Source organism: Entelurus aequoreus, linkage group LG18, assembly GCF_033978785.1.
Source record: "Entelurus aequoreus isolate RoL-2023_Sb linkage group LG18, RoL_Eaeq_v1.1, whole genome shotgun sequence".
Lineage (NCBI taxonomy): Eukaryota > Metazoa > Chordata > Actinopteri > Syngnathiformes > Syngnathidae > Entelurus > Entelurus aequoreus.
In genome coordinates, this window is record NC_084748.1 from 37,480,980 (window position 1) to 37,508,240 (window position 27,261).

General features: G+C 39.7%; 1 protein-coding gene across 2 annotated transcripts in view; it reads right to left on the minus strand.

The window, feature by feature from the left end:
• Positions 1–27,261, minus strand: part of LOC133634106 (protein sidekick-1-like) — a 962,694-nt gene that overhangs the window by 479,851 nt on the left and 455,582 nt on the right. The gene's annotated exons all lie outside the window — the stretch shown is intronic.

Genomic DNA, 27,261 nt, shown 5'->3' on the forward strand with positions numbered 1-27,261 from the left:
CATGTAATTAATTAATTCAGTCATTATTAACATACTGAGATGAAGAATATCTTATTTTCAATAAGGTTGGAAGTATTTCTCATAATTCTTCTTCTTTGTAAGCACCATTAAATTGAACAACCTCTTAAACTGGATCATATCAGCACAATGTTTAACTTCATTACTTAATCCATTCCATAATTTAATTCCACATACTGATATGCTAAAGGTTCTAAGTGTTGTACGTGCATATAAATGTTTTAAATTAGATTTTCCTCTAAGGTTATATTTCTCCTCTTTATTGAGAAGAATTATTGTACATCCTTTGGTAGCAGGTTATAGTTTGCTTTGTGCATCATTTTAGCTGTTTGCAATTTTACCAAATCACCGAACTTTAATATTTTTGACTCAATAAATAAAGGGTTTGTATGTTCTCTATATCCAACATTATGTACTATTCTAACTGATCTTTTTTGTAACACGGTTAGTGAATGTAGCGCACATTTGTAGTTATGTCCCCATATTTCTGCACAATAACTCAGATATGGTAATACTACCTTACAAAAGCATACGTTTCTAGTAAAACTCACAAAGATACATTATTTCAGCCATTATTAGACATTTTGAATGTTTTATCCATCCATCAATTTTCTACCGCTTGTCCCTTTTGGGGTCACGGGGGGTGCTGGAGCCTATCTCAGCTGCATTCGGGCGCAAGGCGGGGTACACCCTGGACAAGTCGCCACCTCATCACAGGGCCAACACAGACGGACAACATTCACACTCACATTCACACACTAGGGACAATTTAGTGTTGCCAATCAACGTATGTTTCTTTTAGGAATTATGTTTGAATACATTTTTTATTGCTTTTTTCGCATTATCTCAGGATTCTAAGAACACGACTGTCATATTGAGTAAAAAACTAATGTTTGTGTTTGCAAACCTTACAAAAGCATAGATGATGACAGGTTATACTTGTATAGAGCTTCAAGGTACTCAAAGCGCATTGTGTCACGGCGGGGTTGCAGCTTGCTGCGAGGTTGCAAAAGGAAAACTCCGGGCGAAAGCATGAAGGTAGGAATGATTTATTCTCCATAAATCATGCAAAACACAAGACAAGCAAAAAGGATGCATGCCGATCGCACGTGGAAACTAAGGCAAAAACTTATCGCAGGAAACATAGAAGCTAACACTTAGCATGGACTTGAGACAAGTAATACTCAGGAAACTTTGGCATGAAACAAACAACTTCCGTAGCAGGTTGCATGAAGGAAATAATGACGCCAGCCGACTGACTGGCAGAGGCAGGCTTAAGTAATGCCTCTGATTAGTGCTCGGGTAGCAGGTGAGCGGGCGAACACTAATCAGAGACAGGTGAACACAATGAGCAATTATAGCAACCAAAACAAACTCAGAGGTGTCACAAACAGGAACTTAAAGGCCTGCTGAAATGAATTTTTTTTATTTAAACGGGGATAGCAGATCTATTCTATGTGTCATACTTGATCATTTCGCGATATTGCCATATTTTTGCTGAAAGGATTTAGTATAGAACAACGACGATAAAGATTGCAACTTTTGGTATCTGATAAAAAAAAGGCTTGCACCTACCGGAAGTAGCGTGACGTAGTCAGTTGAACATATACGCAAAGTTCCCTATTGTTTACAATGATGGCCGCATGAAGTGAGAGAGATTCGGACCGAGAAAGCGACAATTTCCCCATTAATTTGAGCGAGGATGAAAGATTTGTGGATGAGTAAAGTGCAAGTGAAGGACTAGTGGGGAGTTGAAGCTATTCAGATAGGGAAGATGCTGTGAGAGCCGGGGGTGACCTGATATTCAGCTGGGAATGACTACAACAGTAAATAAACACAAGACATATATATACTCTATTAGCCACAACACAACCAGGCTTATATTTAATATGCCACAAATTAATCCTGCATAAAAACACCTGCGTGTTTTTTATGCTAGCTCCTAGCTCCTCTGCTAGCTCCTAGCTCCATAGAACACGCCAATACAATTCAAACACCTGATCAACACACACAATCACTCAGCCCAAAAGACCGTTCACCTAACCCAAGGTTCATAAAGCTTATATATTTTTAAAAAGTTACGTACATTGCAAAAAAAAGTTGCGCACATACGGTCAAGCGATCAAATGTTTAGAAGCCAAAGCTGCATACTCACAGTAGCACGTCTGCGTCTTTGTCATCCAAATCAAAGTAATCCTGGTAAGAGTCTGTGTTGTCCCAGTTCTCTACAGGCGTCTGTGTATCGAAGTCAAAAGTCCTCCTGGTTAGAGTCTCTGTTATCCGAGTTCTTCCATCTTGACTGCATCTTTCGGGAATGTAAACAAAGAAGCGCCGGCTGTGTACTGTTGTTGCTGACTACGTTCGAAAAATACGTCCATTTCGCACCGACAACTTTCTTCTTTGCTTGCTCAGCTTCCTTCTCCATAATGCAATGAACATGATTGCAACAGATTCACGAACACAGATGTCCAGAATACTGTGGAATTATGAAATGAAAACAGAGCTTTTTCGTATTGGCTTCAATGTGGAAGGCATACCCGTGTTCGCCGGGCTACGTCACGCGCATACGTCATCCTCAGAGGCGTTTCGAACCAGAAGTTTAGCGGCAAATTTAAAATACACTTCACTTTATAAGTTAACCCGGCCGTATTGGCATGTGTTATAATGTTAAGATTTCATCATTGATATATAAACTATCAGACTGCGTGGTCGGTAGTAGTGGGTTTCAGTAGGCCTTTAAGGAGTCCAAAACTAACAGAAAATACAAAAACATGATCCGGACCACGGATCATGACACTTTGTCACTATTTCAACATTCACCCATTCACACACTGATGGCAGGAGCTGCCATGCAAGGCCCTAACCACGACACATCAGGAGCAAGGGTGAAGTGTCTTGCTCAAGGACACAATGGACATGACGAGGTTGGTAGAAGGTGAGGATCGAACCAGGAACCCTCAAGTTGCCGGCACCGCCACTCTCTCAACCGCGCCATGCCGTCCCCCAAAGCATATGAACAATGTCAACACAAAAATGTCAAATAGTTTCTTATTGTCTTTTTATTATATACATTGTTTGATCAAAACAAAGTCAATTGTGCAAAAAAACTAAACAAAAGCTTAAACTAGTATCTACTACTCGTTTAAGTATTTAGCTTTTTGCCCTCAAAGTCCTCCTGTTTCCCTGCTCCCTGAATGTAGCATGTTTAGCCTCGTCCTTCAGTGATAAAAATACTAAGAAATTATTTTATTTGCCGAAATGGAAGCGATTAGGAGCAGATCCACACTGTGTATGGAGATACTTGTTAGCTGCTAGCTTGTCAGCCCGGAGACTACAAATAAATCCAGTGCCAGCCAGAGGAGGCTCGGCATTAAACAGCAATGTCTGATCACGTACTTTTACACAAACATCGGCCAATATGATCGGTGTGAAATGGACCAGCACATGCCTAGTAAAAATAAAAACATTAAATCATAGAGTTAGCCAAAAAGTATTTGGACAAAGACGTTGTCATGATTTTGCCTTTATACACCATAACTATGGGTCTGCACATATTTAGCTTTAAAGCAGCACTAAGTGACTTTGCAACCTTCATAAAATATTTTCATAACTTTTCGGATGATACATGGACTAGTTGAATGACACCTCTCTCATGGCCCGAGGGGGTCTGTATCACTTTTACTGGCACTTAGCGACGCTGAGGAGGGTGGCAGGAACCCTGCCACACAAAAAACTACAAATGTGCTGACTTGCTTTACGGTGTACGTCACTCCCCATTTACCCATTCAACAGAAAGACCGAAGTCGATGCGAACGCCTTCGAGCAGCCAGAAAACAGAAAGAAGAAGAAGAGGAACGCCTGTGTGCAATTAGGGCTATCATGGGAGAAGATGCAAAACAACCAAAGAAACGAAAAGTTTTGTCTGATGAGACAAAAAAAGAAAAAACAGGATTTTACCCGGATAAAAGGACAATCAAGGATCAACATTGCCCCGGCTTTCACTCGCTGGCGTCACCTTAAAGAAGGAGGGATTTTTAGGCCGATGCTGCCTTGGCTCTGTTCCTGCTAAACTAGTAAGTGTCTTTCGATGCTCAAATCCAAATAATAATGCTAATGTTAGCTAACATTTGTGTAGTAGCAATAAATAGCCACCAGCTTAATAGTTTGCAGTTCTATACTACTTCATTCGGAAAAACTCTCCCGCCGGTTTTACTTTGTTTCCGACCTGTATCCACCACCGATACATTCTTGGTGGCAGCGTCATGTTTGTAGCGCAATCCAAGATCCGTTTTTGATAGTGTCTGCTATTTAACATCAGCATAGCTATTAGATGTCACGTGGGGAGGTTCGCAGCTTAATGCGGGGTTCGTTCCCCCGGTATGCAGACGGAACACTCCGGACAGGACGTGCAGGTAGGAACATGGTTTATTTATCGAAAGTCAAACAAGTACCAAAAACAGAAAACTAGCCAGAGGAAAAATGTGCCGATCGCACTCGAAGCTAAGGCTAACACTTAGCATAGGCAAGAAGACAAGGAATACTCACGTAACTGTAGCAAAAGCAAACAATGAAGGCAGGCTTAAATAATGCCTCTGATTAGTGCTCGGGAAACAGGTGAGCGTCCCGAACACCAATCAGAGGCAGGTGAAAATAATAAGTAACCATGGTAACTAAAACAAACTAAAGGGTGCACAAAACTGGAACTAAGGGAGTCCAAAACTAACAGAATATAACAAAAACATGATCCGGGCCACGGATCATGACATTTGAAACCTAATATTTTGTGCCAATATTGCAGCGGACATCATGTCAGTATGACCCTATATGCGCTAGTCATCATGGGCAATGTGGTCTTCTGGCGCCCTGCCAAAATCAACCAAAACAAAGTTCTTAAGTGGGGCTTTAAAAGTAAGGCATTTACCATTTAGTAAATGCTAAACTGTTTTGCACAGTACCACCATTTTCAGGGGAACAGTAGTACTTGGTGTATCTACATAATTGTATATATTTCCATAATGTTTAATACTGGGATGAAAGTCATTTGTGCTCAATGACTGCCTGAAGTCTGAAGCCTACAGGCAACATTTAACTGAGTTTCCACCCTGGAGATGCTTTTGCAGGCTTTCATTGCAGCCAACTTCACTTTCATCTTTTAAAGGCCTACTGAAACCCACTACTACCGACCACTAGGGTTGGGTATCGAGTATCGAGTATCGATTGGAACCGGGACTAACTTTCCGATTCTCCCGGAATCGTTCAAAAGTTTAAATTTTGATTCCTATTTTCGAGTGTGGTTTAAAGTGTGGCTTTACTTTACAAAAAAAAAATGAAATAACCGCGAAATAACAGAGCTCCATGTCCATCAAGAAACGAGTGGAGAGAGAGCTGCAGATGTACCAGGACGTTCCACCGATACTTATGTCTGACGACCCTGCTGCATGGTGGTGGAACCAACAAAAGACTTATCCTGCTGTCATATCTCGCTTTCTCCTATTTATGCGTTCAAGCTTCTTCCACACCCAGCGAACGTGTATTTTCCACAGCAGGAGACACTATCTGTCCAGAACGCTCACGCATCCTGCCTGAGAAGGCGGATATGGTCATTTTCCTAAACAAGAACTGTCTCTGATTTTATACTGTACCTGCTGCTAATCTGGACTGGGTTTTGCAAGTTGTTTCTTATTGTTTATTTGCTTTTCTGCACCAGGTTAGCCCATCAGTGGGAGCACGGTAACATTTTTAAGTACCTGCAGCATCATACACTTTATGTGTAAATGTGTTTTCATGAGGTTTCCTGCAGCATCATACACTTATGTGTAAATGTGTTTTCATGAGGTTTTCAAAAATAAAGCTCTCTTGAGGAAAGTGTACCCCTGGGAAAATGTATTCATAATTTATAATATTTATATTCAAGTTCATAGATTTAATATTTATATTCTAGTTGAAAACAGCCCTGTGAGGAATTTATAGTAAAGTTCATAAAAAGTTAATAGAATTAAAATTGATGGAGAATGTCAGACTATTTCATTCAGAAAGACTGTAGGTTAGCTAGCTCATTTAAAATATCCTAAACTTTTTTTTGACCCTGCCCCTTAAAAGAATCGGAATCGAGAATCGTCAGGAATCGGAATAGAAACAAAGAATCGGAATCAGAATCATTCGAATTCAAACGATACCCAACCCTACCGACCACGCAGTCTGATAGTTTATATATCAATGATGAAATCTTAACATTGCAACACATGCCAATACGGCCGGGTTAGATTAGTAAAGTGCAATTTTAAATTTCCCGCGAAATATTCTGCTGAAAACGTCTCGGTATGATGACGTTTGCGCGTGACGTCACGGATTGTAGCGGACATATTGGGACACCATTGTGGCCAGCTATTAAGTCGTCTGTTTTCATCGCAAAATTCCACAGTATTCTAGACATCTGTGTTGGTGAACCTTTTGCAATTTGTTTAATGGACAATGAAGACAGCAAAGAAGAAAGCTGTAGGTGGGATCGGTGTATTAACGGCTGGCTGCAGCAACACAACCAGGAGGACTTTGAGTTGGATAGCAGACACGCTACCGTGAGTACGAAGCTTTGGCTTCCAAACATTTGATCGCTTGCCCGTACGTGCGTGCCGCTATGTGCATGTCACGTACGTAACTTTGGGGAAATATATGTGCTGTATGAACTTTACGGAGGTGAACGGTACTTTGGGCTGTGGGATTGAGTGTGTTGTGCGGGTGTTTGAGTTGTATTGGCGGGTTATATGGACGAGAGGGGGGAGGTGTTTGTTATGCGGATTAATTTGTGGCATATTAAATATAAGCCTGGTTGTGTTGTGGCTAATAGAGTATATATATGTCTTGTGTTTATTTACTGTTTTAGTCATTCCCAGCTGAATATCAGGTCCCACCCTCCTCTCACAGCATCTTCCCTATCTGAATCGCTTCCACTGCCCTCTAATCGTTCACTCTCACTTTCCTCATCCACAAATCGTTCATCCTCATCCTTGGGTTTAGGTTTGGTTGATATCAGCACTTCAGTCATCAACAACTATATCATCTGAGAAATGGACATTCAAACAGTGTAGGTCTGACTTCGTAGGATAGGCATGTTATATTGTATATATTATATAAAAATATAATATAATATATCAGTACATATCATATACTGTATACATAATATGCAAATAATACATATATGTTATATTTTATATTGCTACTACGGTACATTTTTAGTCTACTTTATACCTGCATTATCCTTTCCATCCTTACACTTTCCATCCTTTGTAACTGAGCTACTGTGTGGAACAATTACCCTTGTGCATCATTAAAATTTGTCTAAGTCTAAGTCTAATGTGAGCACCCTTGAGTAAAAACGAAGAAAACTGATTAAAAAAAAGGTATATTTCTGTCGGCAGGACGAAAGAACATTTTGGAAAATTAAGACTACATTTCCTGCAATTGGGTGACTTTTTACACAATGTTTTACCCATTGCACCTTTTTTTGACTTGACTTAAATGTCCCATGTAATGTACCACAATATTCTAAAGTTTTTTTAGTCGATAATTTACTAACATTAGGGTTGTACGGTATACCGGTATTAGTATAGTACAGCGATACTAATGAATCATATTCGGTACTATACCGCCTCTGAAAAGTACCGGTAAAGTAAGTTTCTTACAAGTATCATCCCTGCAGAACGAGGAATAGCTAAACATGCTTCACTACACACCGTAGCTCACCGCCGTCAAAATGTAAACAAACGCCATTGGTGGATCTACACCTAACATCGTAATGATACCAAGTGCAGTAGCGTATCGAGTCGATACTACTATGATTATGTCGATATTTTTTGGGATCATAACCTCTTCTTTTTCATTTAAAAAAAATTTATATTATGTTTATAAAGTCAGGAAATATGTCCCTGGACACATGAGGACCAATGTATGATCCTGTAACTACTTGGTATCGGATTGATACCTAAATGTGTGGTATCATCCAAAACTAAAGTAAAGTATCAAACCACAGAAGAATAAGTGATTATTACATTTTAACAGAAGTGTAGATAGAACATGTTAAAAGAGAAAGTAAGCAGATATTAGCAGTGAATTAAAAAGTAGATGAATTATTCATTTTTTACCACTTGTCCTTAATAATGTTGACAAAATAATAGAATGGAAAATAACACAATATGTTACTGCATATGTCAGCAGCTAAATTAGGAGTCTTTGTTTGCTTACTTACTACTAAAAGACAAGTTGTCTTGTATGTTCATTATTTTATTTAAGGTCAAAATTGCAATAAGAAACATATGTTTTATGTACCCTAAGATTTTTTGTTAAAATAAAGCCAATAATGCAATTTTTTGTGGTCCCCTTTATTTAGAAAAGTACTCAAAAGTATCAAAACTATTTTGGTACCGTTACCAAAATATTGGTATCGGGACAACACTAACTAACATTATTATCATTGAAAATGTAATTTAAAATTCTATAAAATGCATTCAAAGACCTCTATCCTGTAGCCACGCCTCCTGGGTAATACACATCAGTCTCGTCAAAAACATACCTTCTCGCTAATAAATGCTCTCAAACCAAAACGTGTTCGGAACTAACCGTGTTCGGATTGTAATCGTCCAAATATGATTAGCAGCAAAGTAGAACGCCGGCGTCAGCGTTGTGGCTCGGAAAACGAACGCAGGTAAGCTAGCTAGATCAATCAATTAATCAATCAATGTTTATTTGTATAGCCCTAAATCACAAGTGTCTCAAAGGGCTGCACAAGCCACAACGACATCCTCGGTTCAGATCCCAAGCTTGTTTCCGCGCAACCTGATCGTCTCTCTGTCCGGCAATTCAGGAACGGTGAATACCTGGAACCGAGGCGAGCGTTCAACAGATTTTGTTTGGATCCTATTTTTTTTAAATATTTCTCGGAAAAAAAACGCGAAAGTGATACCTTGACGCGAAAATGGATGTTTAACGCCTGTACCAATCACACAACTGCAAAACCGTTGGTTCGATAAAGGAAAAAAAAAATGTGTGGCACAGTTAAAAACGATCCTACCGCTGTCAACGCAACCTTCAAAGCTTCCTTCCGAGACACCTCACATTTACTGTCCATCGCATTGGCTTCCTGCGGATGTCACAGGGCCACATTTCTCTTCTCTCCTCCTACTTTAGCTGCCCCTCTATTTTGGATTGATAGCTACCTTTGCTCTGCACACAGGGGAAATGTTCCATCTAAGCTCGATTTATATATTAGTCAGTGTGTGTGTGTGTGTGTGTGTATTTCTACCCTTCTTGAGGCATCAACAAGGAAAAGTACAGTCCATATGAGGACCGGTGAACAAGTTAGGACATAAATAATGGTCCCAATACGGAAAACCATTGCATCTAAAAAAGAGCCAAATACTAGTGTCCGTGAACATTGCTCCAAAGTCAGGATTTTATGTTGATTTAATGTGCATACAAAGGTAAACGCTGACAGGTGCAAAAGCAGCAATATATGATAAAACAAGACGGCAGCTAAAGAAGGACTTCCCTATTCATCGCCGAAAAAACCCGCCAGGTAAACAGCTGATTTTACGATTTCCGGTGCTGACTTAAGACAACCCGCGTCCCATATGTGACCATAGGATGAACAAATACACTATGGTACTAAGACTATAGTGGCCATTAACAGTTAGCTTCTACAGCTGGGTTGCCCGAAGTGCGGCACAGGGGCCATCTGTGGTCCGTGACTCGTTTGTCATCGGTCTTAAGCAGATTACAAAAAAAACAAAAAAAAAGAGATCTCATTTGCACCCCTGGTGGTGAAATCTATCAAAATTAGGGTAGTACCAAAAAGGAGGGATTTTTCAAATTGACTGTGTGTCGGTTTTAAAAATGCTCCCCCTCTGGTCAACATATGAAATAACAAGTGTGTGTAAGAAATTGAAATGCGCCCCCTTTGGCCAAAATGAATTAAAACATTTAAATAAATATGTATATCGAGACATACTGTAATAACGTGAAGTAAAGAATGAAAATTAAAAACCAATTAAAAACAAAAAATTCAACAAAAAAATTAATTGACTAAAAGCAGTCTTTTTCTCACAATATGTCGACTTTTTTCTTATAAAATTGGGAAGAATTTCTCATATTCTTTCTGTTTCTGTAATATTGCAATATTTTCTCATAGAATTATTACTTTTTAATGCAAAAATGTGACATTTGTAAAATACATTTCTGACTTTAATCACGACATTGCCCATTTTTTTGTTGTTCTTGTAAAATAGTGACATTTTTTGAGTAAAATCATGACTTTTGTCAATAGTTTTGCCAAGTAAAATTCCAATCATTATTATAATAACATTGCCCAAATTTTAAAGTTTTCTTTCAAAATTGTGACTTTCGTCGAGTAAAATGACGACTCTTTTCATAAAAGTGCAAAAATTCTAAGCTTTTCTTGTAAAATTGCCACTGTTGAGTGAAATTCCAACTTTTATCACAATATTGCACACGTTTTCCGGTTTTTCTTGTAAAATTTCGACTTGCGTTGAGTAAAATGACGACTTTTATTATAACACTGCCAAAATTCGAAGTTTTTCTTGTGAAACTGTGACCTTTTTCTTGTGAAATTCCAACTCATTTTTCACAACAAGCTTTTTTTCAATGTGCATTGTATGTATATATTATTAATGTTGTAAATGCAAATCTTTATATATCTAGAAAGGGTGGTCCTAAAGAGGTAGGCTTTTTTCGGAGGTCTCAAGAAGGTAACAAATACAAGAAAGTGCATGTGAATATGTGTGTGTGTGTGTGTGTGTGTTTGTTAGCAAGGGTGAGAAGGACAAGGAAACAGTGAGTAAGTGTTAACATGACCATAACAATTTATTTGGAAAATTCCTCACTGGATGGCTACCAGTGCTGCCTCTGTCATTCTGTTGACCAGCGCCATGACTCATATTCATGTGTGTGTGTGTGTGTGTGTGAGAGAGAAAGAAAGAGGGGGGGAGAGCGTGAGAGAGGCATCGATGCAGCCTTGGCAGTTTATCGTACGACTCTACTTAGAAAAGCTGGCATCGATGCACACTGTATAAATAGAATGTTTTTTAAGTGCTGAAGCTATTTCACTTATCTGCACTTTCTTCATCACTCGCATCCGCCCTCCCTAGTACGCTCCTCGTGGCCCTTTAATCCCACGTTGTACTTTAAAGTGAAGTCCATTAGGAACGGCGGAGGCAGTCGGAGAAGGCGAGCATCCGAGGGAAGCAAGGTCAGCTTTCGGGATGTTTTGCAGGCTGATGTCGTGGGCTGACTCCAACTCATTCCTTGTTGTCACCCCGCCGTCAACAAATCGCGCTTTATGCCTTGAGCACTATTTAACTGTTAAAAGTCAAGGACGCGTGTCTCGCTTTTTCGCTCCATCTCCAACAAAGTGTGCGGCAGATGTGTTGGCACTGGAAATGTCACAAAGGTGTACACGAACAAACACATTTCTTCTCATTTCTCGTACCTTTGATGGATTCTGAGTAGGACCAAACTGACAGAATGCAAGGCAATGGCAAATAGAATGGCTTCTCCAAGGGTGACCGGGTTCTTGGTTAGTTGTTGCCCCCGTCTCCCACTTAAAGTGTGAGTGAAGAATGCACTACCGACCTGAGATTTAAAGGGGAATTTTAGACATCTTAAGTAGAGATGTACGATAATGGCCTTTTTGCCGATATCCGATATTCCGATATTGTCCAACTCTTAATTACAGATACCGATATCAACCGATACTGATATATACAGTTGTGGAATTAACACATTATTATGCCTAATTTTGTTGTGATGCATTAAACAATGTAACAAGGATTTCCAAAATAAGAGAACAACTTCAACTCAAGTTACGGGAAAAAAATGCCAACATGGCACTGCCATATTTATTATTTAGGTCACAAAGTGCAGTACTTTTTTTAACATGCCTCAAAACAGCAGCTTGGAATTTGGGACATGCTCTCCCTGAGTGAGCATGAGGAGGTTGAGGTGGGCGGGGTTGAGGTGGGGGGACAGGGGATGTATATTGTAGCGTCCCGGAAGAGTTAGTGCTGCAAGGGGTTCTGGGTATTTGTTCTGTTGCGTTTGTGTTGTGTTACGGTGCGGATGTGTGTCATTGTTGTTTGGTGTGGGTTCTCAGTGTGGCGCATATTTGTAAGAGTGTTAAAGTTGTTTATACCGTCACCCTCAGTGGGACCTGTATGGCTGTTGATCAAGTATGCGTTGCATAAACTTGTGAGTGTGTTAAAAGCCGTTGATATTATGGGACTGGGCCGGCACGCAAAGGCAGTGCCTTTAAGGTTTATTGGCGCTCTGTACTTCTTCCTTTGTCTGTGTACACAGTGACATTTTAAAAAGTCATGAATTTTACTTTTTGAAACAGATATCGATAATTTTGAAACCGATACCGATCATTTCCGATATTACATTTTAAAGCATTTATCGGCCGATAATATCGGCAGTCCGATATTATCGGACATCCCTAATCTTAAGGCCTTAAATTTAAGTTGTTGGATTTAATACTTTTTAAGACCCCGCGGATACCCTGATATAGTATTATGGTAGGTAGGTAGGTCTTTATTGTCATTGCACAAGTACAACGGAACTTTGTTTTCAGCACAAACCCGTTCGAGATTAGACAAACAAACAGTGTACAGGGTTACAGAACAGAAACGGTGATGGGTCGCCACAAGGCGCCCCTTAAAAGATGGGAAAAAGGTCAACGCTGGGGGAGGATGAGTAAAAAAAATACAATCTAGACTGGGCTCCTAAGGGGGCCCAGTCTGGAGTGGGGAAAAAACCTCCATAGCAAAGCACATATACATATTACATACAACTCTAGACTTGCAATAGAGGGGAGGGAGAGGGGGCTACGGTGGCTGGTTGCAGCTAAAATACCAAGCCAGCGCTTGGTATTTTATGTTTTTTAATGTGTTATTTGTATCTATTTATCTTAGTACCATGTTCCTATGTTTTTTAAGTGTCATGATGAATTTGCACTAAATACGTTTGCTTGCAATTTCGTTCTACAATGACAATAAAGATATATTATATTCTATATTCTATTCAGGCGCTGCCCAGCCGTCCTTCACCCCTAAGGGATTCGCGTCAAGGGCGTTGGATGTGGGGTGGGGTACGTGTGTGTGGCGTGTATATTTTCTGGATGCATGTGTGTGTGTAAGCCTGCCGCGTGTCTCTGTTCCGCAGCCTTGGTGTTGTTCAGGCCGCTAGTTAGTCCAAAGTCAACAACAACAGGTGTTTGTCCATGTGAGACAAGAAAGGAGTTTGCTGTGTCTTCGCCGCACTGTCCTCCGGGAGAGTCTCAAAGCCAGGGAAACAATCCAAGTTAGAATGATTTGTATGCGAGTGAAAATAAAATGTGCTTTTCACTCTAAATTGTCTATGACTGGTCCTCAAATTCATCCTGCAGGGCATACGGTCCAATGTTATCACAGTTCTGCCCGCATCCTCCAATCATTTGTGGCAGCTTTGGGGTACTTTGAAGACTGCCAGCAACTTCCAATTTATCGACAAACCAGAGCAACGCTTACTCCAATCAGCAGATGTCCTGTTGTCATAATTCCGAAATAGGTGGATATCTTCACGGCACTCCTTCGCCTCAGAGTCCGTCGTGTGTCCAGCAACAACCGCTGCGTCACGACAAGCAGGTTCCCCATACCCAAGATCTTGTCAATTTCGTTGAGGCCAGTTAATTAGTTCCAATGTTTAGATTCTGCTGTAAGATGCTACCTGTTGGTGGTTGTTTGAGCACACTGCAGCTCGTCCTGTTTAGTCCCACTCCTTAATGTTTCAAGGAATGAGGCAACAACTAACCCAGACCCACCATAAATCTCTGACATTTTGTTTGATTCCCTCAAAAATGCTGAACTGACCTCTACAAACCTCTGTGGAAGCCTGGGCTGGCCTGTTACAGTTTCTTAGGAGAACAAGTTCAAGTTTGCCGATGTTATTTTTGAAATTAACAGAACTTGTTTTCTTTTGGGCGCCACAATTACTCACGCTCCTCTATTTGAAGGTGGTCTCAAAACATAACCCCTGCCAATGGCAGCAAATTACTTTGTTGTAAAAAAACAACAACCCTCATTTGTGGGGCTGGTAAAAGGGAACTAAAACCGAGGCGGTCAAGCAAGGGTTTTTATCGGTGGAGCAAACCCTAGGGTCCTAATGAGTTTGAGAGTGAGCCTACGGGAGGGTCACAATTGGGGTCAGTCACACAGAAAAAAAAAAATCATCTTCATAGGACTCCAACCCCTGGAGTGGGAAGAGGCTGACACTTGCTGTAGTCTATGAATACTGATTTAGTCTCTGGACACGCTCACACATTCCAACTGCCTTCTGATGCAAGATAATGAAGGGGAGAAATACCTAAATCAATGCATTTTATTGCATGTAAATGTACTTTTTAACAAGTAGGGAAAAGTGGCGTGGATAAGCATTTTTTTTTTGCCACTACCGAAGAAGAAGTCTTTTTGATTATTGGGTGCAAATTTGTTCTATTCGGTTTTAATCTAATAAATCTGCCTGCGCTTGTTTTAACAGGCATTTAAAACACTTAATTGGGACGGCGGAGCGGGTGGGGAGAGGAGAGAATTATGAGTTGGAATTCCGGCATGTTAATAATCTCGCAAAGAGATGAGGGAAAGCGGGGGGAACGCAATTAATGAAACAGTGTAAGGTGAATAAGCTGATAACGACGATGAATGAGATCATAGTTCAGCATTTTTCATACAAGGTAGATGAACATGCACAACATGCACAGTGTGTCGGCCAATATTTGAACGTATGCTGTTCACAAGTATGTTGCAGTAAGTTGGAATATATATATATTTATATATATACATGTATATATATATAAATAATATATTTATATAAAGTATATTTACATATATATGTATATTTACATATATATATATGCATGTATGTTTTAATGTTGTTATCGTATATTTACACACACATATATATGTAAATATACTAATATATATATATATATATATATATACTAATATATATATATATATATATATATATATATATATATATATATATATATATATATATATATATATATATATATATATATATATATATATATATATATATATATATACAAGAATAGACTGTCGAGTTTCAGATGTAAGTTCTCTTTTTCTGGCCATTTTGAGCGTTTAATTGACCCCACAAATGTGATGCTCCAGAAACTCAATCTGCTCAAAGGAAGGTCAGTTTTGTAGCTTCTGTAACGAGCTAAACTGTTTTCAGATGTGTGAACATGATTGCACAAGGGTTTTCTAATCATCAATTAGCCTTCTGAGCCAATGAGCAAACACATTGTACCATTAGAACACTGGAGTGATAGTTGCTGGAAATGGGCCTCTATACACCTACGTAGAAATTGCACCAAAAACCAGACATTTGCAGCTAGAATAGTCATTTACCACATTAGCAATGTATAGAGTGTATTTCTTTAAAGTTAAGACTAGTTTAAAGTTATCTTCGTTGAAAAGTACAGTGCTTTTCCTTCAAAAATAAGGACATTTCAATGTTACCCCAAACTTTTGAACGGTAGTGTATATATATATATATATATATATATATATATATATATATATATATATATATATATATATATTTATATATATATATATATATATTCCAACTTACTGCAACATTCCAAAAAAGGTTTAGTTCCCCTTTGAGAGTCATTACTTCTAAAACCAGTGAATAGAACATGTGTAGGGCACATCTGCAACTCACTATCCTCAAGTTAATGCCTTTTCACATTTTTAATATCAGTGGTCGTTTTTACGCTTTTATGACAGTTGAAAACATTTAATGATGCTAGAATTGATCATCAAACAGTGTAGCTCAGATGGTACAGTGGTTGTCCAGAACCTGCAGGGTTCCCTTGTGCCAATCCCAAATAGAGCAAAAACGATATAAGAAAAAATATACCGTATTTTTCGGACTAAAAGCTGCTACTTTTTTCCCCACGCTTTGAGTCATGCGGCTTATAAGATGGTGCAGCTAATTTATGATTTTTTTTGTAAACAAAAATAAATAGTTTTTAACACCGACAGAGTCACTGAAAAGGTTTGTTATTGTTTGTGCTATGGTGCCATTTTTTGGACGAGTTTGCTAACTGCAGGTGCTGCAGGTTGAAAATGCACTTCCTGTTTCTTGCCTTGAACCGGATATGTATCCCGCTTCGTCTACTCTTAGTCCATAGCGTTTCTACTCGAAAGCATTCTTCATTCATCACTCCAAGCAACATGTGTAAGTTTTACAATATAACTAAAACAACTCATACTTACTACACCGTCCCATGTGTGACGTCTGCAGGAGTGTTTTCATGCATATTTGTACGTGCTATCATAATGCAGTCAACCTAGCGCCCTTAGCATTAGAGTATATGCTAACAAGTTTACAAGTGTCTGTGTTAGTATTATTAACTTACAATGGCATCCTTTTTGTATTGTTTCAGTTTCATGAATTCACCAAAATGTTACCGTGAAGTTCTTTATTCTGTTTAGCTGATTGGAGAGCTTGTGTCACGGCGCACCTGGCACTAATGAGAGGTCCGGTCTTCATAAGCCTGCTCAACCTGCTATCCGGCGCCAGAACGTAATCATCTGTTGGAGTACCGTAAGCGATCATCGTGCTCTATGCAATCTTGCTCTTTGCTCTCTGTGTTTTCTTCCCCAGTGTTTGATTAGTCTCGTGTCTACATGGTCGTCCTTCCTGCAGTCTGCCTTCGTTCCACGTGACGAGCTGTGCGTCTCGTCTTCCTTGTTTTTCCCCTCTGAATTACGGACTGCCTCCCTCAATCCTCAACCTCCTGCTTGGACACGGTCCTTTGGACGCCTCGCTATACCCCCCGAGACAACCTGCCTGTCTCACGGACATTCGAGTATGCCTTTCCCCTCCAGGACTTCCGCCTCTCACTCAACATTTACGGTAACACTCAACAGTTAAAGCCGACACAGTCACAAACCATACACCTTTTTGGATTTAGTCACACTCCATTCCCTTGTTTATTATATTTATTGTTTTTTATTATATATATATATATATATATATATATATATATATATATATATATATATATATATATATATAATATATAATAAATCAGTGTTAAATACTGCGCCCCTGTTGTCTGTGCCGTCTACTCCCCCCGTACATAACAGCTCGCTACCAAAGCTAGTGGATCCGTGATAATGACTTCTGTTCTGTTTGATCAGCCATTTTACTGCTAAAATTTTTTATATTTTTAATTTGGTGGGTGTGGCTTGAAAACCGGTGCGCTCTGTAGCCTGGAAAGTACGGTATGTTAATACTAGTAACTAGAGATGTCCGATAATATCGGCCTGCCGATAAATGCTTTAAAATGTAATATCGGAAATTATCGGTATCGCTTTTTTTTATTATCGGTATCGTTTATTTTATTTTATTATTTTTTTAATTAAATCAACATAAAAAACACAAGATACACTTACAATTAGTGAACCAACCCAAAAAACCTCCCTCCCCCATTTACACTCATTCACACAAAAGGGTTGTTTCTTTCTGTTATTAATATTCTGGTTCCTACATTATATATCAATATATATCAATACAGTCTGCAAGGGATACATTCCGTAAGCACACACGATTGTGTGTGCTGCTGGTCCACTAATAGTACTAACTTTTAACAGTTAATTTTACTCATTTTCATTAATTACTAGTTTCTATGTAACTGTTTTTATATTGTTTTACTTTCTTTTTTATTCAAGAAAATGTTTTTAATTTATTTATCTTATTTTATTTTATAAATTTTTTTAAAAAGGACCTTATCTTCACCATACCTGGTTGGCCAAATTAAGCATAATAATGTGTTAATTCCACGACTGTATATATCGGTATCGGTAATTAAGAGTTGGACAATATCGGAATATCGGATATCGGCAAAAAAGCCATTATTGGACATCCCTACTAGTAAATAATAACACAGATGTGTTTTAAAATAATGTACGGTATTGTTTTAGCCCTTTTAAAGAAAATATATGCATCATTGCCGGTTATGCAAATGATATGATGACATCATATTGGTCACGCCCCTAGCCACGCTCCTCCAGTCCAAGGTACTGTATTTTGGCAATCTGGGGGAAACCCTGACTGATGTAATATAATCAAGTTATCTCTGCTGAAAATGAAAAAAAATCAAATAGTGTAACATGTAAATTACCCAGAATACAGATCTTCCAGCCACACTAATTAGAGGTTTGACTGAAACACTTCATCAAAAACCACCTCTTGCCTTCAATCATGATTGAAATAAAGTGGCCCCGTGACTGTTCCACTCCTCACTCCCTGCTGGTTCCAAAAAGACTCTGCTGAACTGCGGGGAAGTAATGCCACGGGCTCAAGGATAAGACGTGCTATTCCTGGATGGAAAACAGCAAAGAAACCTGCACACGAGGGAACAAAATGTTTCCTTGGCTAGCAGCTAGAAGACACATCCTCTTATCACTTCCACTAATTCCCAAACAGGCTGCAAGAGCCTTTGCCAGCGCCGGCACTTTATTGCTATTATTATCATTTAATTGCTAACAATAGCAGCTGTGGTTTTAAACGACGACATTATTTCCTCTCGCTCCCGCCACCCATCACGGCAGCCTCCTCACCTGAGCTGCGTCCACGCCTGGCTCTTATCACGCTCTCCATAAGCTTTGACTGATGGCTATCAGATCAGAGCCGACAGGTGACTGACTGATCCTGACTCTCTGATCGACAGATGTCAGAACGGTCGACAAGTTACCAGGGCAATCACACACACACGTGCACAGGTGCATGCACACTTAAGCACATTGTTCCATCCATCCATCCATCCATTTTCTACCGCTTGTCCCTTACAGGGTGCTGAAGCCTATCTCAGCTGCTATTAAAGAAAAAAAAGTAAATGCTTAACAATTAGATATTAAAAATCCCTTTAACCATTCATACGTGCTGTACATACACACTCACATATACATACATACTAGTGTAGTGTTGTAACGATACCAATATGTTGGTACCGGTACTAAAATGATTTTGGTACGTTTCTAAATAAAGGGGACGACAAAAAAATGTCATTATTGGCTTTATTTTTTTTTAAAATCTTAGGGTACAGTAAACATGTTTCTTATTGCAAGTTTGTCCTTAAATAAAATAATGAACATACAAGACAACTTGTCTTTTATTAGTAAGTAAGCAAACAAAGGCTCCTAATTTAGCTGCTGACATATGCAGTAACATATTGTATCATTTATCATTCTATTATTTTGTCAACATCATGAGGAACAAACTGCAAAAAATTATTATTAATCTACTTGTTCATTTACTGTTATTATCTGCTTACTTCCTGTTTCAACATGTTCTATCTACACTTCTGTTAAAGTGTAATAATCACTTATTCTTCTGTGGTTTGATACTTTACATTAGTTTTGGAGGATACCACAAATTTGGGTATCAATCCGATACCAAGTAGTTACAGGATCATACATTGGTCATATTCAAAGTCCTCGTATGTCCAAGGACATACGTTTGTATTTCCTGACTTTATAAATATAATATACATTTTAAAAAAATGAAAGACGATGTTGTGATGCCAAAAAATATTGACGTAATCATAGTAGTATCGAGTCGATACGTGCTTGTACTTGGTATCATTACAGTGGATGTTAGGTATAGATCCACCCATGGCGTTTGTTTACATTTTGACGCTGGTGAGCTACGGTGTGTAGTGAAGCATGTTTAGCTATTCCTCGTCCTGCAGGGATGATACTTGTAAGAAACGTACTTTATTTGTCGCCATGGAGACCAGGATTAGTGATTTAGAAGTAGCTACAACACTGCCAACGGCGGATGGACGTTAGCCATGTCTTAAAGCACCTCTTCCTGAGGGCGTTTTAGTGTTATAACTTCACCTTTATCCTTAGTTTTTAGGCCAACATGCGTCCATTCTCCCTTTTCTGTCTACACACTGTGTCTGCTTGTAAGTACTCTGTGATTGTGCGCTGCTGAACATGCTCGTCTGCTCGTAAACCAGCAATGACACGACGTGACTTCGACGCGGGCACGGGAGGGTGCGGGACCGGTACCTTTCAGAGACTGTATCGTACCAAAAATGATTGACAAAAAAGTTGTCACAGGGGCATTTTTACCACTGTGTTACATGGCCTTTCTTTTTAACAACACTCAGTAAACGTTTGGGAACTGAGGAGACACATTTTTGAAGCTTCTCAGGTGGAATTCTTTCCCATTCTTGCTTGATGTACAGCTTAAGTTGTTCAACAGTCCGGGGGTCTCCGTTGTGGTATTTTACGCTTCACAATGGGCCACACATTTTCAATGGGAGACAGGTCTGGACTACAGGCAGGCCAGTCTAGTACCCGCACTCTTTTACTATGAAGCCACGTTGATGTAACACGTGCAGAATGTGGCTTGGCATTGACTTGCTGAAATAAGCAGGGGCGTCTTTCAATAAGACTTTGCTTGTATGGCAACATATGTTGCTCCAAAACCTGTATGTACCTTTCAGCATTAATGGCGCCTTCACAGATGTGTAAGTTAACCATGTTTTGGGCACTAATACTATCCCATACCATCACACATGCTGGCTTTTGAACGTTGCGTCAATCTATAACAATGCGGATGGTTCTTTTCCTCTTTGTTCCGGAGGACACGACGTCCACAGTTTCCAAAAACAATTTGAAATGTGGACTAGTCAGACCACAGAACACTTTTCCACTTTACATCAGTCCATCTCAGATGAGATCGGGCCCAGCAAAGCCGGCGGCATTTCTGGGTGTTGTTGATAAATGGCTTTGGCTTTGCATAGTAGAGTTTTAACTTGCACTTACAGATATAGAAACAAACTGTAGTTACTGACAGTGGTTTTCTGAAGTGTTCCTGAGCCCATGTGGTGATATCTTTTACACACTGATGTCGGTTTTTGCAGTACCGTCTGAGGGACGGAAGGTCCCGGGCATTGCAGCTTACGTACACTAATTTCTCCAGATTCTCTGAACCCTTTGATGATATTACAGACCGTAGATGGTGATATCCCTAAATTCCTCGCAATAGATCGTTGACAAATGTTGTTCTTAAACTGTTCGACAATTTGCTCACACATTTGTTGACAAAGTGGTGACCCTCGCCCCATCCTTGTTTGTGAATGACTGAGCATTTCATGGAAGCTGCTTTTATACCCAATCATGGCATTCACCTGTTCCCAATTAGCCTGTGGGATGTTCCAAATAAGTGTTTAATGAGCATTCCTCAACTTTCTCAGTCTTTTTTGCCACCTGTGCCAGCTTTTTTGAAACATGTTGCAGGCATTAAATTACAAATGAGCTAATATTTGCAAAAAATAAAGTTTACCAGTTCGAACTTTAAGTATCTTGTCTTTGCAGTCTATTCAATTGAATATAGGTTGAAAAGGATTAGCAAATCATTGTGTTATGTTTTTATTTACCATTTACACAACATGCCAACTTCACCGGTTTTGGGTTTTGTAGTATGCTAATGTTTGAATGTTAACGATTGTGACGCGGGCCGCACTTTGAACACCACTGATCTAGATCAACAACAACGTTTGCCCCACACGGCTGAACAAGACAGCTTAACAAAATGTCTTTACTCAGGAGCTCATATTTGGAAGGGTAAAATAACCGACACACATGGCATTGGTCATAATGGTCCAAGGTGAGAGGGCTCAAGGATATCATTTAATAGAATGTCTTACCAAAAATATCTGTTATTGCGGTGAAACATTCCTGCTACTAAATAAAACCCAAAACAAAATGTTTTACTTGAGGAAATTTCAATAAAGTTAATGCGTTTGACTTTCAGGTACGGTCGGAGAGAAAAAAAAATGAATGAGCACAATGAAACCAAGCTATATAAAATCTGTACTTCATTCACCAACATAAACAGGCGGTCATTTGTGCTAGCAAGACTGCTTTATAACCTACATTTTTAATTAGGAGTCATTTAAAAATGCCAGATTACAGCTTTCTCTGGCATTTAGTAATGTCACTAATACTGGAATTATATGTGTGTGAGAGAGAGACTATGGAGAGTGTGTGTGTGTGTGTGTATGTGTGTGTGTGTGTGGGCGGAGAGGGGTCAATCAGGTGGAAGAGACTGTGATCAGTGACATTTAGGAGGTGGGGCTCGCTGGAGGGCACATCTGCTATAGGACACACAAATGCTACACGATACTGTCGGCGCTGATCGCCTGACTGCCACACATCAGACGAGCGGGGAGAGCGAGGAGGCAGGTCCTGTCATTTGTGCTGCGATGCCGGGGGGAATTAAATGGACCGCGAAGAAGAGTAAAGCTACGGAATACTGCAGAACGCTTGGATCAATTCAAGTCACGATTCAAAAATTGGGGGTGTTATATTTAATGTTGACTATGGATGGAGTTAGTACTGTATTTTCCGGACTAGAAGGCGCTCTTAAAGTCCTTTTTTTCCCCTCAAAACTTGACAGTGCGCCTTATAACCCGGTGCGCCTAATGTATGGAATAATTCTGGTTTTGCTTACCGACCTTGAAGCTATTTTATTTGGTACATGGTGTAATGATAAGTGTGGCCAGTAGGTGGCAGTCAAACATAAGAGATATGTGTAGACTGCACTATGATGGCAATATGAGTCAAGTAAACAACACCAACATTTTATATGTTCCATTGAAAATATAGAACATTACGGCGCTCAAAAATCAACCAAAATGTTTTAGTACGACTTTGGTAAGCTATGAAGCCGCACCGCTTGATGTGCTCCAACATAGGAGTATTATTATGGTGTGTGTATAAGGTAAGACATATTATCTGGCGTTTTGTTTCGCAATATTATGCAAAATCAACTTTTCTTAACTTCTGGTACCTGCTGATCTGTATTTGGGATCTGCATAAATCCTGAAAAATTGTCCGCCTTTGTAGTCCGTGCCGACACCGTAGTCGGTAAGCTTCTTACTTTTCTCTATCTTCTTGTTATGTGACATTCATCCTCCGCTGTTGCCATTTCTAATATAAAGTAGTGTAAAGTTCTTACTTATATCTGTCAGTAAACTCGCCATGAAAGCGCTAAAACATACTGGTGTAGTGAGTTTACATTATTCACCCAAGGAACTTTAGTTATTAGAGAGTTCCGGTCAGACGATTTTTCACGGGTTGTTGTTTCCGGATGAGGAGATGCTGCTCCGTTATTGATTGAAGTAAAGTGTGAATGTCATTAAAACTGTTAGCTCCATCTTTTGACACTTCTTCCACTCCCGTCCTTGCACGCTACACCGCTACAACAAAGATGACGGGGAGAAGACGCTGTCGAAGGTGAGCCACGTCAATAAGACCGCCCACAAAACGGCGCATTCGGGAGCGACTGTCAGAAAGCGGCTTGAAGATGATCTGTAAAACATAATCTATGCAACATTTTGACCAAAGAACCACCATTACATGTTATGTAGACCACAAGGAAGTGTTTTACATTTTAGAAAAAAATATATAATATGACTCTTTTAATGTGCCCCATAATCCGGTGCGCCTTGTATATGAAAAAGATCGAAAATAGACCATTCATCGGCAGTGCACCTTACAATCCGGTGGGCCCTATGGTCCGGAATATACGGTAAGTTATTGCTTTTTCATTGTTATTTTCAAATATGTCTGAAAGTTCTAAACTCCTGTTTCCACGTCATAGCAGAGTCTGACTTTAGACACGTCTCTGCTCTCGAGACTGAATCACAGCACCTCTGCTGGTTGCAGCCAGCAAGGAATGTGAGCACCCTTTGAGAAAGAAAAAAAGGGAAATTGAGAAAGAAAAAAAAAAGAAAAAAAATATTGCATAGGATTTGGTGAAAATGTTGCGTACATTTTACGCCTCACTCACTTTTATAACCCATTTTTTGGGTGTGTCTCCAAGTTGTTAGATTCTGGGGGTGTTCTCAAATTGCAAATGAAACCACTGACATTGTTTAACACAAGTATGAAACACTAACATGTATACAGTCGTGGTCAAAAGTTTACATACACTTGTAAAGAACATCATGTCATGGCTGTCTTGATTTTCCAATCATTTCTACAACTCTTAGATTTTGGAGCACATAGTTGTTTGTCACAAAAAACGTTCATGAAGTTTGGTTCTGTTATGAATTTATTATGGGTCTACTGAAAATGTGACCAAATCTGCTGGGTCAAAAGTATACATACAGCAACATACATGATCAATTTTGGTGATGTAGAAAAGTTACAATCAAATCAAATTAGCTTCATGGCATGGCCTCTTAACTTCATGTGAGTGATTATGATTGACGACACCTGTTGACTTCTCTGAGCCCATTTAAATAGGGCTCATGTGATGCAGTCATTAGACTCGGTTACAAACGAGACAATGGGAAAGTCAAAGGAATTCAGCACAGATCTGAAAAAAATGAATCATTGACTTGAAGAAGTCAGGAAAGTCACTTGGAACCATTTCAAAGCAGCTTAAGGTCCCAAGATCAACTGTGCAGACAATTGTTCCTAAGTATAAAGTGCATAGTACAGTTTTGTCACTGCCACGAGCTGCACGCTATTACCTGCTGCTGAGAGAAAATTGCTCAGGATGATCAAGTCAACCGAAAACCACCAAAAAGCACGTCTGCAATGAATTGGAAGCTGCTGGAACACAGGTGTCAGTGTCCACAGTCTTTTGCATCACCATGGACTGAGAGGCTACCATAAAGAAGGAAGCCATTGCTCCAGAAGCGACACCTTAAAGGCCTACTGAAACCCACTACTACCGACCACGCAGTCTGATAGTTTATATATCAATGATGAAATCTTAACATTGCAACACATGCCAATACGGCCGGGTTAACTTATAAAGTGCAATTTTAAATTTCTCGCGAAACTTCCGGTTGAAAACGTCTATGTATGATGACGTATGCGCGTGACGTCAATGGTTGAAACGGAAGTATTCGGACACAATTGTATCCAATACAAACAGCTCTGTTTTCATCGCAAAATTCCACAGTATTCTGGACATCTGTGTTGGTGAATCTTTTGCAATTTGTTTAATGAACAATGAAGACTGCAAAGAAGAAAGCTGTAGGTGGGATCGGTGTATTAGCGGCGGACTACAGCAACACAACCAGGAGGACTTTGACTTGGATAGCAGACGCGCTATCCGACGCTAGCCGCCGACCGCATCGATGATCGGGTGAAGTCCTTCGTCGCTCCGTCGATCGCTGGAACGCAGGTGAGCACGGGTGTTGATGAGCAGATGAGGGCTGGCTGGCGTAGGTGGATAGCTAATGTTTTTAGCATAGCTCTGTGAGGTCCCGTAGCTAAGTTAGCTTCAATGGCGTCGTTAGCAACAGCATTATAAAGCTTCGCCAGGCTGGAAAGCATTAACCGTGTAGTTACATGTCCATGGTTTAATAGTATTGTTGATTTTCTATCTATCCTTCCAGTCAGGGGTTTGTTTATTTATTTTGTTTCTATCTGCAGTTAAGCCCGATGCTATCACGTTAGCTCCGTAGCTAAAGTGCTTCGCCGATGTATTGTCGTGGAGATAAAAGTCACTGTGAATGTCCATTTCGCGTTCTCAACTCTCATTTTCAAGAGGATATAGTATCCGAGGTGGTTTAAAATACAAATCCGCGATCTACAATAGAAAAAGGAGAAAGTGTGGAATCTAATGAGCCAGCTTGTACCTAAGTTACGGTCAGAGCGAAAAAAGATACGTCCTGCACTGCACTCTAGTCCTTCACTCTTACGTTCCTCATCCACGAATCTTTCATCCTCGCTTAAATTAATGGGGTAATCGTCGCTTTCTCGGTCCGAATCGCTCTCGCTACTGGTGTAAACAATGGGGAAATGTGAGGAGCCTTTCAACCTGCGACGTCATGCTACTTCCGGGACAGGCAAGGCTTTTTTTATCAGCGACCAAAAGTTGCGAACTTTATCGTTGATGTTCTCTACTAAATCCTTTCAGCAAAAATATGGCAATATTGCGAAATTATCAAGTATGACACATAGAATGGATCTGCTATCCCCGTTTAAATAAAAAAATGTAATTTCAGTAGGCCTTTAAGGCTCGTCTAAAGTTTGCTGCTGATCACATGGATAAAGATAAGACCTTCTGGAGGAAAGTTGTGTAGTCATATGAAACAAAAACTGAGCTGTTTGGCCACAATACCCAGCAATATGTTTGGAGGAGAAAAGGTGAGGCCTTTAATCCCAGGAACACCACACCTACCGTCAAGCATGGTGGTGGTAGTATTATGCTCTGGGCCTGTTTTACTGCCAATAGAACTGGTGCTTTACAGAGAGTAAATGGGACAATGAAAAAGGAGGATTACCTCCAAATTCTTCAGGACAACCTAAAATCATCCGCCCGGAGGTTGGGCCTTGGGTGTTCCAACAGAACAATGACCCCAAACACACGTCAAAGGTGGTAAAGGAATGGCTTAATCAGGCTAGAATGAAGGTTTTAGAATGGCCTTTCCAAAGTCCTGACTTAAACGTGTGGACAATGCTGAAGAAACAAATCCATGTCAGAAAACCAACACAACCAATTTTGTCAAGAGGAGTGGTCAAAAATTCCACCAGAAGCTTGTGGATGGCTACCAAAAGCGCCTTATTGCAGTGAAACTTGCCAAGGGACATGTTACCAAATATTAACATTGCTGTATGTATACTTTTGACCCAGCAGATTTGGTCACATTTTCAGCAAACCCATAATAAATTCATAAAAGAAACAAACTTCATGAATGTTTTTTGTGACCAACAAGTATGTGCTCCAATCACTCTATCACAAAAAAATAAGAGTTGCAGAAATTATTGGAAATTCATGACAGCCATGACATTATGTTCTTTATACGTGTATGTAAACATTTGACCACGACTAAGTCAGAGAAGACTAAATTCATCATAGGTCCCCTTAAATATCTAAATGTTATCACTATTATTATACACTGCCTCACCTGCGTCCCCTGACAACACGCCCATGTTCTACATTTCTGCAAACCACAACCACAATAATGAAGTACTGCCACTATAATACCTATTTTAGTGTCAGTCCCAACTCACTCTTGTTATTCTTACACAGGCTGAAGTGTTGATCCAACTCTACTATTCAATCTCGTCGGATTGGCGCGAGAAGTCTACCCAGCGTTGTGCTTGGTTGGCCGGGGAT